The sequence below is a fragment of the Triticum urartu genome, chromosome 2A (genome assembly GCF_056163025.1).
Source record: "Triticum urartu cultivar PI428250 chromosome 2A, HENAU_Tu73, whole genome shotgun sequence".
Classification (NCBI taxonomy): Eukaryota; Viridiplantae; Streptophyta; class Magnoliopsida; order Poales; family Poaceae; genus Triticum; species Triticum urartu.
In genome coordinates, this window is record NC_141874.1 from 49,262,557 (window position 1) to 49,274,802 (window position 12,246).

The window sequence follows — 12,246 nt, forward strand, 5'->3', positions numbered from 1 at the left end:
GGCAACCAAATCTTGGGCGCACTGGGCTGGCCAGGCCGTTGCCAAATTCAGCGGGCTTGCCGGCCTTATTTTTCCAGTTAGGCCAGCAGCCTTTGGCATAGACCAAACGTGACAGCGAAAGAAGCCCGAAAAGAAGGCAGGGGCAGGCAGAGAAGTCCATCGCTGGCGGAGCGTCGCGATTAGGACTAGCTGGAAGTGCTACTTCGAGTATAGAGCACCGCCAACTAGCGTAATGTTTCGTATTCGTTTTATCCGTCGTACTATGCACTGACAGCCGGACTGACTCATCTGCTGCAAGCACTGCATATGTACAGTACAGGCGAAAGGACACAATATTACCGTTGCACCGAACACTATATAAAGTAAACACTTCACCCAGCTGCATGTATTTAAGGCTCATGCACCAGCCGCTGCGTGCAGGACCGATCGTTTTGCTTCAAACACGCACACAAGCACCCGAGTTGCTGCGATCCGTCGACGTCGCCGTGCCGCGATGTCCCAGAGCTCATCTTCCGCTCGTCGTCTCCGGACACCCCCGCCCCCGCTGCCATTGATCCTGCGCCCGAGGTGTGCCGGGACGAGGACTAGATGGTTTGTCTCCAGGATAGACCGGAATCCCGGCGTCCGTTTTTACAAGTGCCCGAACTAGGGGGTAAGTCTGTTATCTGTACACCCATCCATCAGATGTTGCAGTTTTCTGCTGTTTGCTTTGTATTTTCTTGTTCATCATTCAGTTTTGAAACTGACGCAGGACGGAGGCCCGTGCGACTTTTGGTTGTGGGAGGACCAGTACGTGTTCTTCATCACCGGCGTTGGCATCAACATTCTCATCGAGACGGCCAGAGGCGGAGGCCCGTGCGACTTTTGGTTGTGGGAGGACCAGTACGTGTTCTTCATCACCGGCGTTGGCATCAACCTTCTCATCAAGACGGCCAGAGGTGGGAGCAACGTGATGTTTGGTATCGGACGCGCCATGGAAGATGTACATTTTTTTGGTCAATGAAAAATAACCAGTGTACATAATGCCGGGGCACGCGTACTACTGTAACCAAACACCGGGTCATGATTAAGAAAACGAGTAAGGACCATTTTCTGCCAAGCCTGATCCAGAATATATTCTCTCCCCCACTCTACATTCAGACTGCTGCACGAAATTCACCAAACTTCTACAATTGGATTATACCGAAGTATAGCTTTCCCTTTGCAATGTTTGAACACTAAAAAATGTCACCATCCCAACAGAGAAACAGCGACGAGAATAATATTGGACAGAAAGAACCTAATCATGCAACTCCGGTGGTTATTTTTACTAGCAATTCAAGCTCTCTTGTCAATGAAAATTAACCAGGGAAATTAACCAGCGACGAAAATAAGATTGTAGAATTCATACGCCTCCGGCCTAGAATCAAAAATTGTGCCAAGCGCCGGGTTGACAACCACATCAGTCCCCCTGTCAGCGAACCCTCGTATGGCAGCTTCAAGTGCCGGCACACGATCAACCACCACCGCCCGCTCGTCTGGTGCTTGCGACCCTCTTGGCCTACCAACATAAGCAGAAGGAAAAGAAGATAAACAGAAAGCATGCCTGTAGTTGGGAAAACCATTTTTTTCTCTAATTTTACATTTATGAACATTGACAAATAAAGATTGTACTGCGTGTGTGCCACCCACTATGCTTACTACTTGAAATTCACGGGTTTGTGGTAATAGAATCAACCTATGAAAATTTGACCAGGGACGTTAGCTGCCCTCGGACGATTTTTCTGAAAATCAACTAGAGTATGCTTGGGCATTTTTACAGGTTCGAGCTGGGAAAAAACAATTACAAACAAGCATAATGCACCAATTCGGCAACTTGCTCCTACTAGACAAGAATCAGATTACTAGAAAAAATCCCAAGTCAGCGAATCCTCATAGAGAAGCTTCAATGCGACGGCACGCGATCACTGCTACCGCATCGCCGATCGTCTGCCGCCCGTGGCCCTGTAACTAACTAATTACCACCAAAAATCAGAAGAAACTTAAGGAAAAACAAAGGCACGCCTAGGAGAAGCTCTTTTCCCCCTCTTTGCATTGTACATTGGACCACAAACTAAATTGGAACAGGCTAGGATTGCCAAGGCCAGTCACTCCTGCAAGACCACTGTCTATGTTTAGGCAAAGGCATTAATCGCCCTAAGTTCACTTGGTTGAGGACGCTTTACAAAAAATCCTTATATTATGACCGGATCGAAGCTGTAGAAAAATCCACCAAAGTAGATTCAGACTCTACTTAGTCGACCTAGCCAGATTTTCAGATGGCTGTAAAAAATAAATCCTGGCAGCCTGCTAATTCCTAGCTGCACATGTGAATGGGAATCAGCAAGAACGCCTCTTAGGCACCAGCGAAAGAAATCAACGAGATACCTGCGCTTCCAGTCAACTCGGATGGTGGTGTTTGCGGATGCTTACGCACTGTGGGGTAAGGACTAAATCGAGCCGCGCGAGACGACGGGCGGCGCCGCGCCATGGGCGCGTCCGACAGCCACATCGCCACCGCCCGAGCTGCCTCATCCGACCGACGTGTATCAGGAGAGAACGGGCGGACGACCGATTCCGGCGAGCCTACCCCTGACGCGGCCGCCGCGGCGCCGCCACCGGCCGTAACGGAAGCCCCCAAGCACGCTGCTAAATCGTTGGCAGTCGACGTCGATCTGCAGTACCGGCGAGCGGTGCGAGCTCGTAAGTTACAGATTCCATCGAAGAACAAAAATAAAGGAGCAGAGTTTTCACTCACCCAGAGTCAAGCGCCGGCGCCTCCGCAGCTGGAATCGCCATGAGCAGAGCCTGAGGGCATCTCCAACCGCGCCCCCAAGAAGGCATCCCCAGACGATTTTTTCGCGCCGGCGCCGAAAAAACGGCCCAGTCGCGTCCCCAGGAGCCCGATTTTCGCCGGCTTGGTCCGAAAACAGCGCCGGCGGACCCAGGCCGAACCCGGCGCGCTGGGGGCGTCCGGGGCGCCGGGGCGAGCTGTTTTGACGCGAAAAAGACGCGGGCCAGCCGCGTCAGCGACTCGGCGCCTCGTCTTCCCCCAACGGCCTCGGTTCCTGCGGGAAATCAATGGCAAGGCTGCTGGCGGCAGCCTTGCCATTGATTCCTCACGGGACGGCGCGCCGACGCCTCCCCTTCCTCGCACGCGTACACACGGGCGCGGCCCGGCTATAAAAGCCGGCGGCCTCCATTCACCAGCGCCCACACCAGCCCCGCCCCTCGCCGCCGTCCAGCCCTTCCTCTCCCTACCTCTCCCGAGCGCCGCCGCCCAGCCCCTCCCTCTACCTCTCCCGAGCCCGCCCAGCCCCGCCTTCGCCATGGCAGAACGCTTCCCTGGAGATACGGCGGCGGCCAACGGCTTCGGCCGCCGTTCGCTCCGCGAACAGGAGTCCTGGCTCCTGTTCCAGGCGAACATCCCGGCGCCGCCGGACATGCGCGCCGGGCCGACGGGGTGGAGGCTCAGCGCCGGGGGAGTGCCCATTCCCCCGTTGCCCGACGCCGTGGCGAAGCCAAGGTACTTCGCCGAGGAGGTCGACATCGTGCGCGCATCCCTCCCCGACGCCGAGCTCTCCCTCCCCCAGTACGCCACCGACAACCACGCGGCCTGGGCGGCGTATTTCGAGCGCCGCCAACAGCAGCGCTTGGCGTCCACCAACGACGCGCCGGTGGTCGGCGGCCGGCAGAACAGCGAGGGGCGCCACCTCTGGTGGGGCGTCCCCGGCCGCACACTCGAGGGCGTGCTCACGTACCTCGAGGGCGGCAACGACCCGCCGTTGGCGTACCCCCCGGCGAGGGTGGCCGCCCCGGCGCAGCACCGACGCGCCGGGCCATGGGCTCCAAGGAGGTTCGGTGCCTCCTCTTCTTCCTCCTCATCCCGTTCTTCTTCACACTCCTCCGGCTCTCCGGCGCTGCTCGGCGTCAAGGCCGAGCCCGCGGCGGAGACGCCGCTCGGCCGGCGCACTCACAGCGCCGGCATCGTCATCAACGAGGGCGGCCGGCGCGCCCCCTCCTCGGCTCCTCCGCGCTTCGTCAAGCCAAAGACGGAGCCGGGGCTGGCGCCGGTGAAGGCGGAGTTCGACGACGACGACGACGCGGCCCTCGAATGGGCGTGCCAGGACTCCATTGCGATGGAGAAGGCGCGCCGCGAGAAGGAGAAGGAGCGCCAGCGCGCCGTCCTACGCCGCTTCGAGGAGCGCCGACGCGGCCGCGAGGAAGGCGGGGTCGTCGTCTTGTGCGACAGCGACGACGACGACTACGCGTCGCCGCCTGTTCGCCATGGCGACGCCGGGGAGGGGTCCAGCAGGGGCACCCGCGTCAAGGAGGAGAAGACAGACGACGACGACGACGACGACGGCGGCGACGACTTCAGCCCCTTTCTTTTTTTTAGATTAGGTTAATGTAATGTTTGGCCGAAATTTAACTAGTTTTTATCATAACTTCGCCGAACGGTTCTGTTTTTTTTTAAGATACGCGCCTGGGGGCGGCCCTGGGGGCCGACGGCTGGGGACCGACTCGCCCCCAGTGCCGTTTTTTTCGCCGCCTCACCCCCAGGCGGCGCTTTTAGACGCCCCCAACAGGCCCCCTCAGGCCACTTTTTCGGCGCCGGCGCCGAAAAAACAGCCCAATCGCGCCCCCAGGACGCCGAAAATCGCCGGTTCGGACCTTTTTTCCGCCCGGCGGTTACAGGCCGAACCCGGCGCGCTGGGGAGCCGTTGGGGGCTCCGGCGCTAGGGAAAAGCACGCCTGGCCCACACCGCCAGGGGAAAAGTCAAGGTTTTCATCCCCGACTCGCCTCGCACCCCCCGCGCCCTCGGCCACCACTAGCTGTATCCCGGCGAGGGCCGCCGCCAGACTCAGCTAGATAGCCATTCCCCGCCGGAAAATAGCAGCGCTTCGCCGCGGCAGCCCCTCCCGCAACAGCTGGGCGTTTCCGGTCGCAGTTTCCGGCCGCGGAGGCGCGGTTTAACGGCGGGTTCACGGCCACCGAGCGCAAGGTGTTCGGCGATTTGCCCGTCTCGGCGATGGACTCGGACGAGGAGGAAGAGCTCGCCGCGCTGCTGGAGGAGGAAGCCGCGGCCGACGTCCAGGAAGAAGAGCATCTGATGGTGCTCGCCGCCCTCGCCCAGCTGCTGGCGAGCAGTGAAAAGCCGCGGCGAGGTGACTCGGCGCCGGGGCGGGTGAAAGCAAAGAACCGGCATTGTCTGCAAGGCTACTGCATGCTCTGAAGGAAATATGCCCTAGAGGCAATAATAAAGTTATTATTTATTTCCTTATTTCAAGATGAATGTTTATTATTCATGCTAGAATTGTATTAACCGGAAACATAATACATGTGTGAATACATAGACAAACAGAGTGTCACTAGTATGCCTCTACTTGATTAGCTCGTTAATCAAAGATGGTTATGTTTCCTAACCATGAACAAAGTGTTGTTATTTGATTAACAAGGTCACATCATTAGTTGAATGATCTGATTGACATGACCCATTCCATTAGCTTAGCACCCAATCGTTTAGTATGTTGCTATTGCTTTCTTCATGACTTATACATGTTCCTATAACTATGAGATTATGCAACTCCCGTTTGCCGGAGGAACACTTTGGGTGCTACCAAACGTCACAACATAACTGGGTGATTATAAAGGAGCATTACAGGTGTCTCCAAAGGTAGATGTTGGGTTGGCGTATTTCGAGATTAGGATTTGTCACTCCGATTGTCGGAGAGGTATCTCTGGGCCCTCTCGGTAATGCACATCACATAAACCTTGCAAGCATTGCAACTAATGAGTTAGTTGCGGGATGATGTATTACGGAACGAGTAAAGAGACTTGCCGGTAACGAGATTGAACTAGGTATTGGATACCGACGATCGAATCTCGGGCAAGTAACATACCGATGACAAAAGGGAACAACGTATGTTGTTATGCGGTCTGACCGATAAAGATCTTCGTAGAATATGTAGGAGCCAATATGGGCATCCAGGTCCCGCTATTGGTTATTGACCGGAGACGTGTCTCGGTCATGTCTACATTGTTCTCGAACCCGTAGGGTCCGCACGCTTAAGGTTACGATGACAGTTATATTATGAGTTTATGAATTTTGATGTACCGAAGGTTGTTCGGAGTCCCGGATGTGATCACGGACATGACGAGGAGTCTCGAAATGGTCGAGACGTAAAGATTGATATATTGGAAGCCTATGTTTGGATATCGGAAGTGTTCCGGGTGAAATCGGGATTTTACCGGAGTACTGGGAGGTTACCGGAACCCCCCGGGAGCTAAATGAGCCATGATGGGCTTTAGTGGAAAAGAGAAGAGGCAGCCCTACATGGGCTGCGTGCCTCCCCCTTCCCCTAGTCCTATTAGGACTAGGAGAGGTGGCCGGCCCCCTCTCTCTCTTTTCCCCCTCCGTGAATCCTATTCCAACTAGGATTGGGGGGGGGGGGAATCCTACTCCCAGAGGGAGTAGGACTCTCCTGGCGCGCCAAGCTTGGCCGGCCAGCCTCCCCCCTCTAGTCCTTTATATACTGAGGCAGAGGCACCCCAGAAACACACAAGTTGATCCACGTGATCTATTCCTTAGCCGTGTGCGGCTCCCCCGGCCACCATAGTCCTCGATAATACTGTAGCGGAGTTTAGGCGAAGCCCTGCTGCTGTAGTGCATCAAGATCGTCACCGCGCCGTCGTGCTGACGGATCTCTTCCCCGACACTTTGCTGGATCGGAGTCCGGGGATCGTCATCGAGCTGAACGTGTGCTCGAACTCGGAGGTGCCGTAGTTTCGGTGCTTGATCGGTTGGATCGTGAAGACGTACGACTACTTCCTCTACGTCGTGTCAACGCTTCCGCAGTCGGTCTGCGTGGGTACGTAGACAACACTCTCCCCTCTCGTTGCTAAGCATCACATGATCTTGCATGTGCGTAGGAATTTTTTTGAAATTACTACGAAACCCAACAGTGGCATCCGAGCCTAGGTTATTTATGTTGATGTTATATGCACGAGTAGAACACAAGTGAGTTGTGGGCGATATAAGTCATACTGCCTACCAGCATGTCATACTTTGGTTCGGCGGCATTGTTGGACAAGACGACCCGGACCAACCTTACGCGTACGCTTACGCGAGACCGGTTCCCCCGACGTGCTTTGCACACAGGTGGCTTGCGGGCGACTGTCTCTCCAACTTTAGTTGAACCAAGTATCGTTGTGGTTTTGATGCGTAGGTGAGATTGGTTCTTACTTAAGCCCGTAGCAGCCACGTAAAACTTGCAACAACAAAGTAGAGGACGTCTAACTTGTTTTTGCAGGGCATGTTGTGATGTGATATGGTCAAGACATGATGCTAAATTTTATTGTATGAGATGATCATGTTTTTAACCGAGTTATCGGCAACTGGCAGGAGCCATATGGTTGTCGCTTTATTGTATGCAATGCAATCGCGATGTAATGCTTTACTTTATTACTAAGCGGTAGTGATAGTCGTAGAAGCATAAGCTTGGCGAGACGACAACGATGCTACGATGGAGATCAAGGTGTCACGCCGGTGACAATGGTGATCACGACGGTGCTTCGGAGATGGAGATCACAAGCACAAGATGATGATGGCCATATCATATCACTTATATTGATTGCATGTGATGTTTATCCTTTTATGCATCTTATCTTGCTTTGATTGACGGTAGCATTATAAGATGATCTCTCACTAAATTATCAAGAAGTGTTCTCCCTGAGTATGCACTGTTGCGAAAGTTCTTCGTGCTGAGACACCACGTGATGATCGGGTGTGATAGGTTCTACGTTCAAATACAACGGGTGCAAAACAGTTGCACACGCGGAATACTCAGGTTATACTTGACGAGCCAAGCATATACAGATATGGCCTCGGAACATGGAGACCGAAAGGTCGAGCGTGAATCATATAGTAGATATGATCAACATAACGATGTTCACCATTGAAAACTACTCCATCTCACGTGATGATCGGTTATGGTTTAGTTGATTTGGATCATGTGATCACTTAGAGGATTAGAGGGATGTCTATCTAAGTGGGAGTTCTTAAGTAATATGATTAATTGAACTTAAATTTATCATGAACTTAGTCCTGGTAGTATTAGCATATCTATGTTGTAGATCAATAGCTTGCGTTGTTGCTTTCATATGTTTATTTTGATATGTTCCTAGAGAAAATTGTGTTGAAAGATGTTAGTAGCAATGATGCGGATTGGATCCGTGATCTGAGGTTTATCCTCATTGCTGCACAGAAAAATTATGTCCTTGATGCACCGCTAGGTGACAGACCTATTGCAGGAGCAGATACAGACGTTATGAACGTTTGGCTAGCTCAATATGATGACTACTTGATAGTTTAAGTGCACCATGCTTAACGGCTTAGAATCGGGACTTCAAAGACGTTTTGAACGTCATGGACCATATGAGATGTTCCAGGAGTTGAAGTTAATATTTCAAGCAAATACCCGAGTTGAGAGATATGAAGTCTCCAACAAGTTCTATAGCTAAAAGATGGAGGAGAATCGCTCAACTAGTGAGCATGTGCTCAGATTTTCTGGGTATTACAATCGCTTGAATCAAGTGGGAGTTAATCTTCCAGATAATATAGTGATTGACAGAATTCTCTAGTCACCATCACCAAGTTAGTAGAACTTCGTGATGAACTATAGTATGCAAGGGATGACAAAAATGAATCCTGAGCTTTTCATGATGATGAAATCGATGAAGGTAGAAATCAAGAAAGAGCATCAAGTGATGGTTGACAAGATCACTAGTTTCAAGAAAAGGGCAAAGGGAAGAAGGGGAACTTCAAGAAGAACGGCAAGCAAGTTGCTGCTCAAGTGAAGAAGCCCAAGTATAGTCCTAAGCCTGAGACTAAGTGTTTCTAATGCAAAGGGACTGATCACTGGAAGCGGAACTACCCCAAGTGATTGGCAGATAAGAAGGATGGCAAAGTAAACATAAGAATATTTGATATACATGTTATTGATGTGTAGTTTACTAGTGTTTATAGCAACCCCTCAGTATTTGATACTAGTTCAGTTACTAAGATTAGTAACTCGAAACGGGAGTTGCAGAATAAACAAAGACTAGTTAAGGGTGAAGTGACGATGTGTGTTGGAAATGGTTCCAAGATTGATATGATCATCATCGCACACTCCCTATAATTTCGGGATTAGTGTTGAACCTAAATAAGTGTTATTTGGTTTTTGCGTTGACCATGAATATGATTTGATCATGTTTATTGTAATACGGTTATTCATTTAAGTAAGAGAATAAATTGTTGTTCTGTTTACATGAATAAAACCTTATATGGTTACACACCCAATGAAAATAGTTCGTTGGATCTCGATTGTAGTGATACACATAATCATAATATTGAAACCAAAAGATGTAAAGTTAATAATGATAGTGCAACTTATTTGTAGCACTGCCGTTTAGGTCATATTGGTGTAAAGCGCATGAAGAAACTCCATGCTGATGGGATTTTGGAATTACTTGATTATGAATCAGTTGATGCTTGCGAACCATGCCTCATGGGCAAGATGACTAAGACTCTGTTCTTCGGAACAATGGAGCAAGCAACAGATTTGTTAGAAATCATACATACTGATGTATGTGGTCTGATGAATATTGAGGCTCGCGACAGGTGTCATTATTTTCTGATCTTCACAGATGATTTGAGCAGATATGAGTATATCTACTTGATGAGACATAAGTCTGAAACATTTGAAAAGTTCAAAGAATTTCAGAGTGAAGTGAAAAATCATCGTAACAAGAAAATAAAGTTTCTACGATCTGATCATAGAGAAGAGTATTTGAGTTACGAGTTTGGCCTTCAGTTAAAAACAATGTGAAATAGTTTCACTACTCATGCCACCTGGAACACCACAATGTAATGGTGTGTCCGAACGTCATAACCGAACTTTATTAGATATGGTGCGATCTATGATCTCTCTTACCGATCTACCACTATCATTTTGGGGTTATGCATTAAAGATAGCTACATTCACATTAAAAGGGCACCATCAAAATCCGTTGAGACGACGCCTTATGAACTGTGGTTTGGCAAGAAACCAAAGTTGTCGTTTCTGAAAGTTTGGGGCTGCGATGCTTATGTGAAAAAGCTTCAACCTGATAAGGTCGAACCCAAATCGGAGAAGTGCGTCTTCATAGGATACCCAAAAGAAAAATGTTGGGTACACCTTCTATCACAGATCCGAAGGCAAATTCGTTGCTGAGAATGGATCCTTTCCAGAGAAGGAGTTTCTCTCGAAAGAAGTGAGTGGGAGGAAAGTAGAAAACTTGATAAGGTAATTGTACCTTATCCCTTATTGGAAAGTAGTTCATCACAGAAATCTGTTCTTGTGACTACTACACCAATTAGTGAGGAAGCTGATGATGATGATCATGTAACTTCAGATAAAGTTACTACTGAATCTTGTAGGTAAACCAGAGTGAGATCCACACCAGAGTAGTACGGTAATCCTGTTCTGGAAGTCATGTTACTTGACCATGATGAACTTGCGAACTATGAGGAAGCGATGATGAGCCCAGATTCCGCGAAATGGTTTGAGGCCATGAAATCTGAGATATGATCCATGTATGAGAACAAAGTATGGACTTTGATGGATTTGCCCAATGATCGGCAAGCCATATAAAATAAATGGATCTTCAAGAGGAAGATGGACGCTGATGGTGGTGTTACTATCTACAAAGCTAGAATTGTCGCAAAAGGTTTTCGACAAGTTCAAGGTGTTGACTACGATGAGAGTTTCTTACTCGTATCTATGCTTGAGTCTGTCTGAATCATGTTAGTAATTGCCGCATTTTATGAAATCTGGCAAATGGATAAACAAAACTGCATTCCTTAATAGTTTTATTAAAGAAGAGTTGTATATGATGCAACCAGAAGATTTTGTCGATCCAAAGGGAGCTAACAAAGTGTGCAAAGTCGAGCGATCCATTTATGGACTGGTGCAAGCATCTCGGAGTTGGAATATACACTTTGATGAGTTGATCAAAGCATATAGTTTTATACAGACTTGCGGTGAAGCCTGTATTTACAAGAAAAGTGAGTGGGAGCACTACAACATTTCTGATAAGTATATGTGATTGACATATTGTTGATCGGAAATAATGTAGAATTATTCTGTAAAGCATAAAGGAGTGTTTGAAAGGAATTTTTCAAAGAAAAACTTCGGTGAAGCTGCTTACATATTGAGCTTCAAGATCTATAGAGATAGATCAAGACGTTTGATAAGTTTTTTCAATGAGTACATACCTTGACAAGATTTTGAAGTAGTTCAAAATGGAGTGGTCAAAGAAAGAGTTATTGCCTGTATTACAAGGTGTGAAGTTGAGTAAGACTCAAAGCCCGACCACGGCAGAAGATAGAAAGAGAATGAAAGTCATTCCCTATGCCTTGGCCATAGGTTCTATAAAGTATGTCATGATGTATACCAGATCTATTGTATACCCTGCACTGATTTGGCAAGGAAGTACAATAGTGATCTAGGAGTAGATCACTGGACAGCGGTCAGAATTATCCTTAGTAAAATAAGGATATGTTTCTCGATTATGGACGTGACAAAAGGGTTCGTCGTAAACGGTTACGTCGATGCAAGTTTTTGACACTGATCCAGATGATTCTAAGTCTCAATCTGGATACATATTGAAAATGGGAGCAATTAGCTAGAGTAGCTCCATGCAGAGCATTGTAGACAAAGAATTTTGCAAAATACATACGGATCTGAATTTGGCAGGCCCATTGACTAAGATTCTCTCACAAGCAAAACATGATCACACCTTAGTACTCTTTGGGTGTTAATCACATAGCGATATGAACTAGATTACCGAATCTAGTAAACCCTTTGGGTGTTGGTCACATGATGATGTGAACTATGGGTGTTAATCACATGATGATGTGAACTATCGATGTTAATCACATGGTGATGTGATCTAGATTATTGACTCTAGTGCAAGTGGGAGACTGAAGGAAATATGCCCTAGAGGAAATAATAAAGTTATTATTTATTTCCTTATTTCATGATGAATGTTTATTATTCATGCTAGAATTGTATTAACCAAAAACATAATACATGTGTGAATACATAGACAACCAGAGTGTCACTAGTATGCCTCTACTTGACTAGCTCGTTAATCAAAGATGGTTATGTTTCCTAACCATGAACAAAGTGTTGTTATTTGAT

The 12,246-nt window shown here is 48.6% G+C and overlaps 2 long non-coding RNA genes across 2 annotated transcripts; one reads left to right on the plus strand and one right to left on the minus strand.

Moving 5' to 3' along the window:
* Positions 1–292: 292 nt before the first annotated feature.
* LOC147983589 (uncharacterized) lies at positions 293–1,099 on the plus strand. The gene is made up of 2 exons (XR_015614994.1): positions 293–652; positions 752–1,099. It is a non-coding gene; the product is annotated as an uncharacterized LOC147983589 (long non-coding RNA).
* A 55-nt stretch (positions 1,100–1,154) lies between these two features.
* LOC147983590 (uncharacterized) lies at positions 1,155–3,186 on the minus strand. The gene is made up of 3 exons (XR_015614993.1): positions 2,777–3,186; positions 2,407–2,693; positions 1,155–1,540 (listed from the first exon to the last, which is right to left on the minus strand). It is a non-coding gene; the product is annotated as an uncharacterized LOC147983590 (long non-coding RNA).
* Between the last annotated feature and the right edge of the window lie 9,060 nt (positions 3,187–12,246).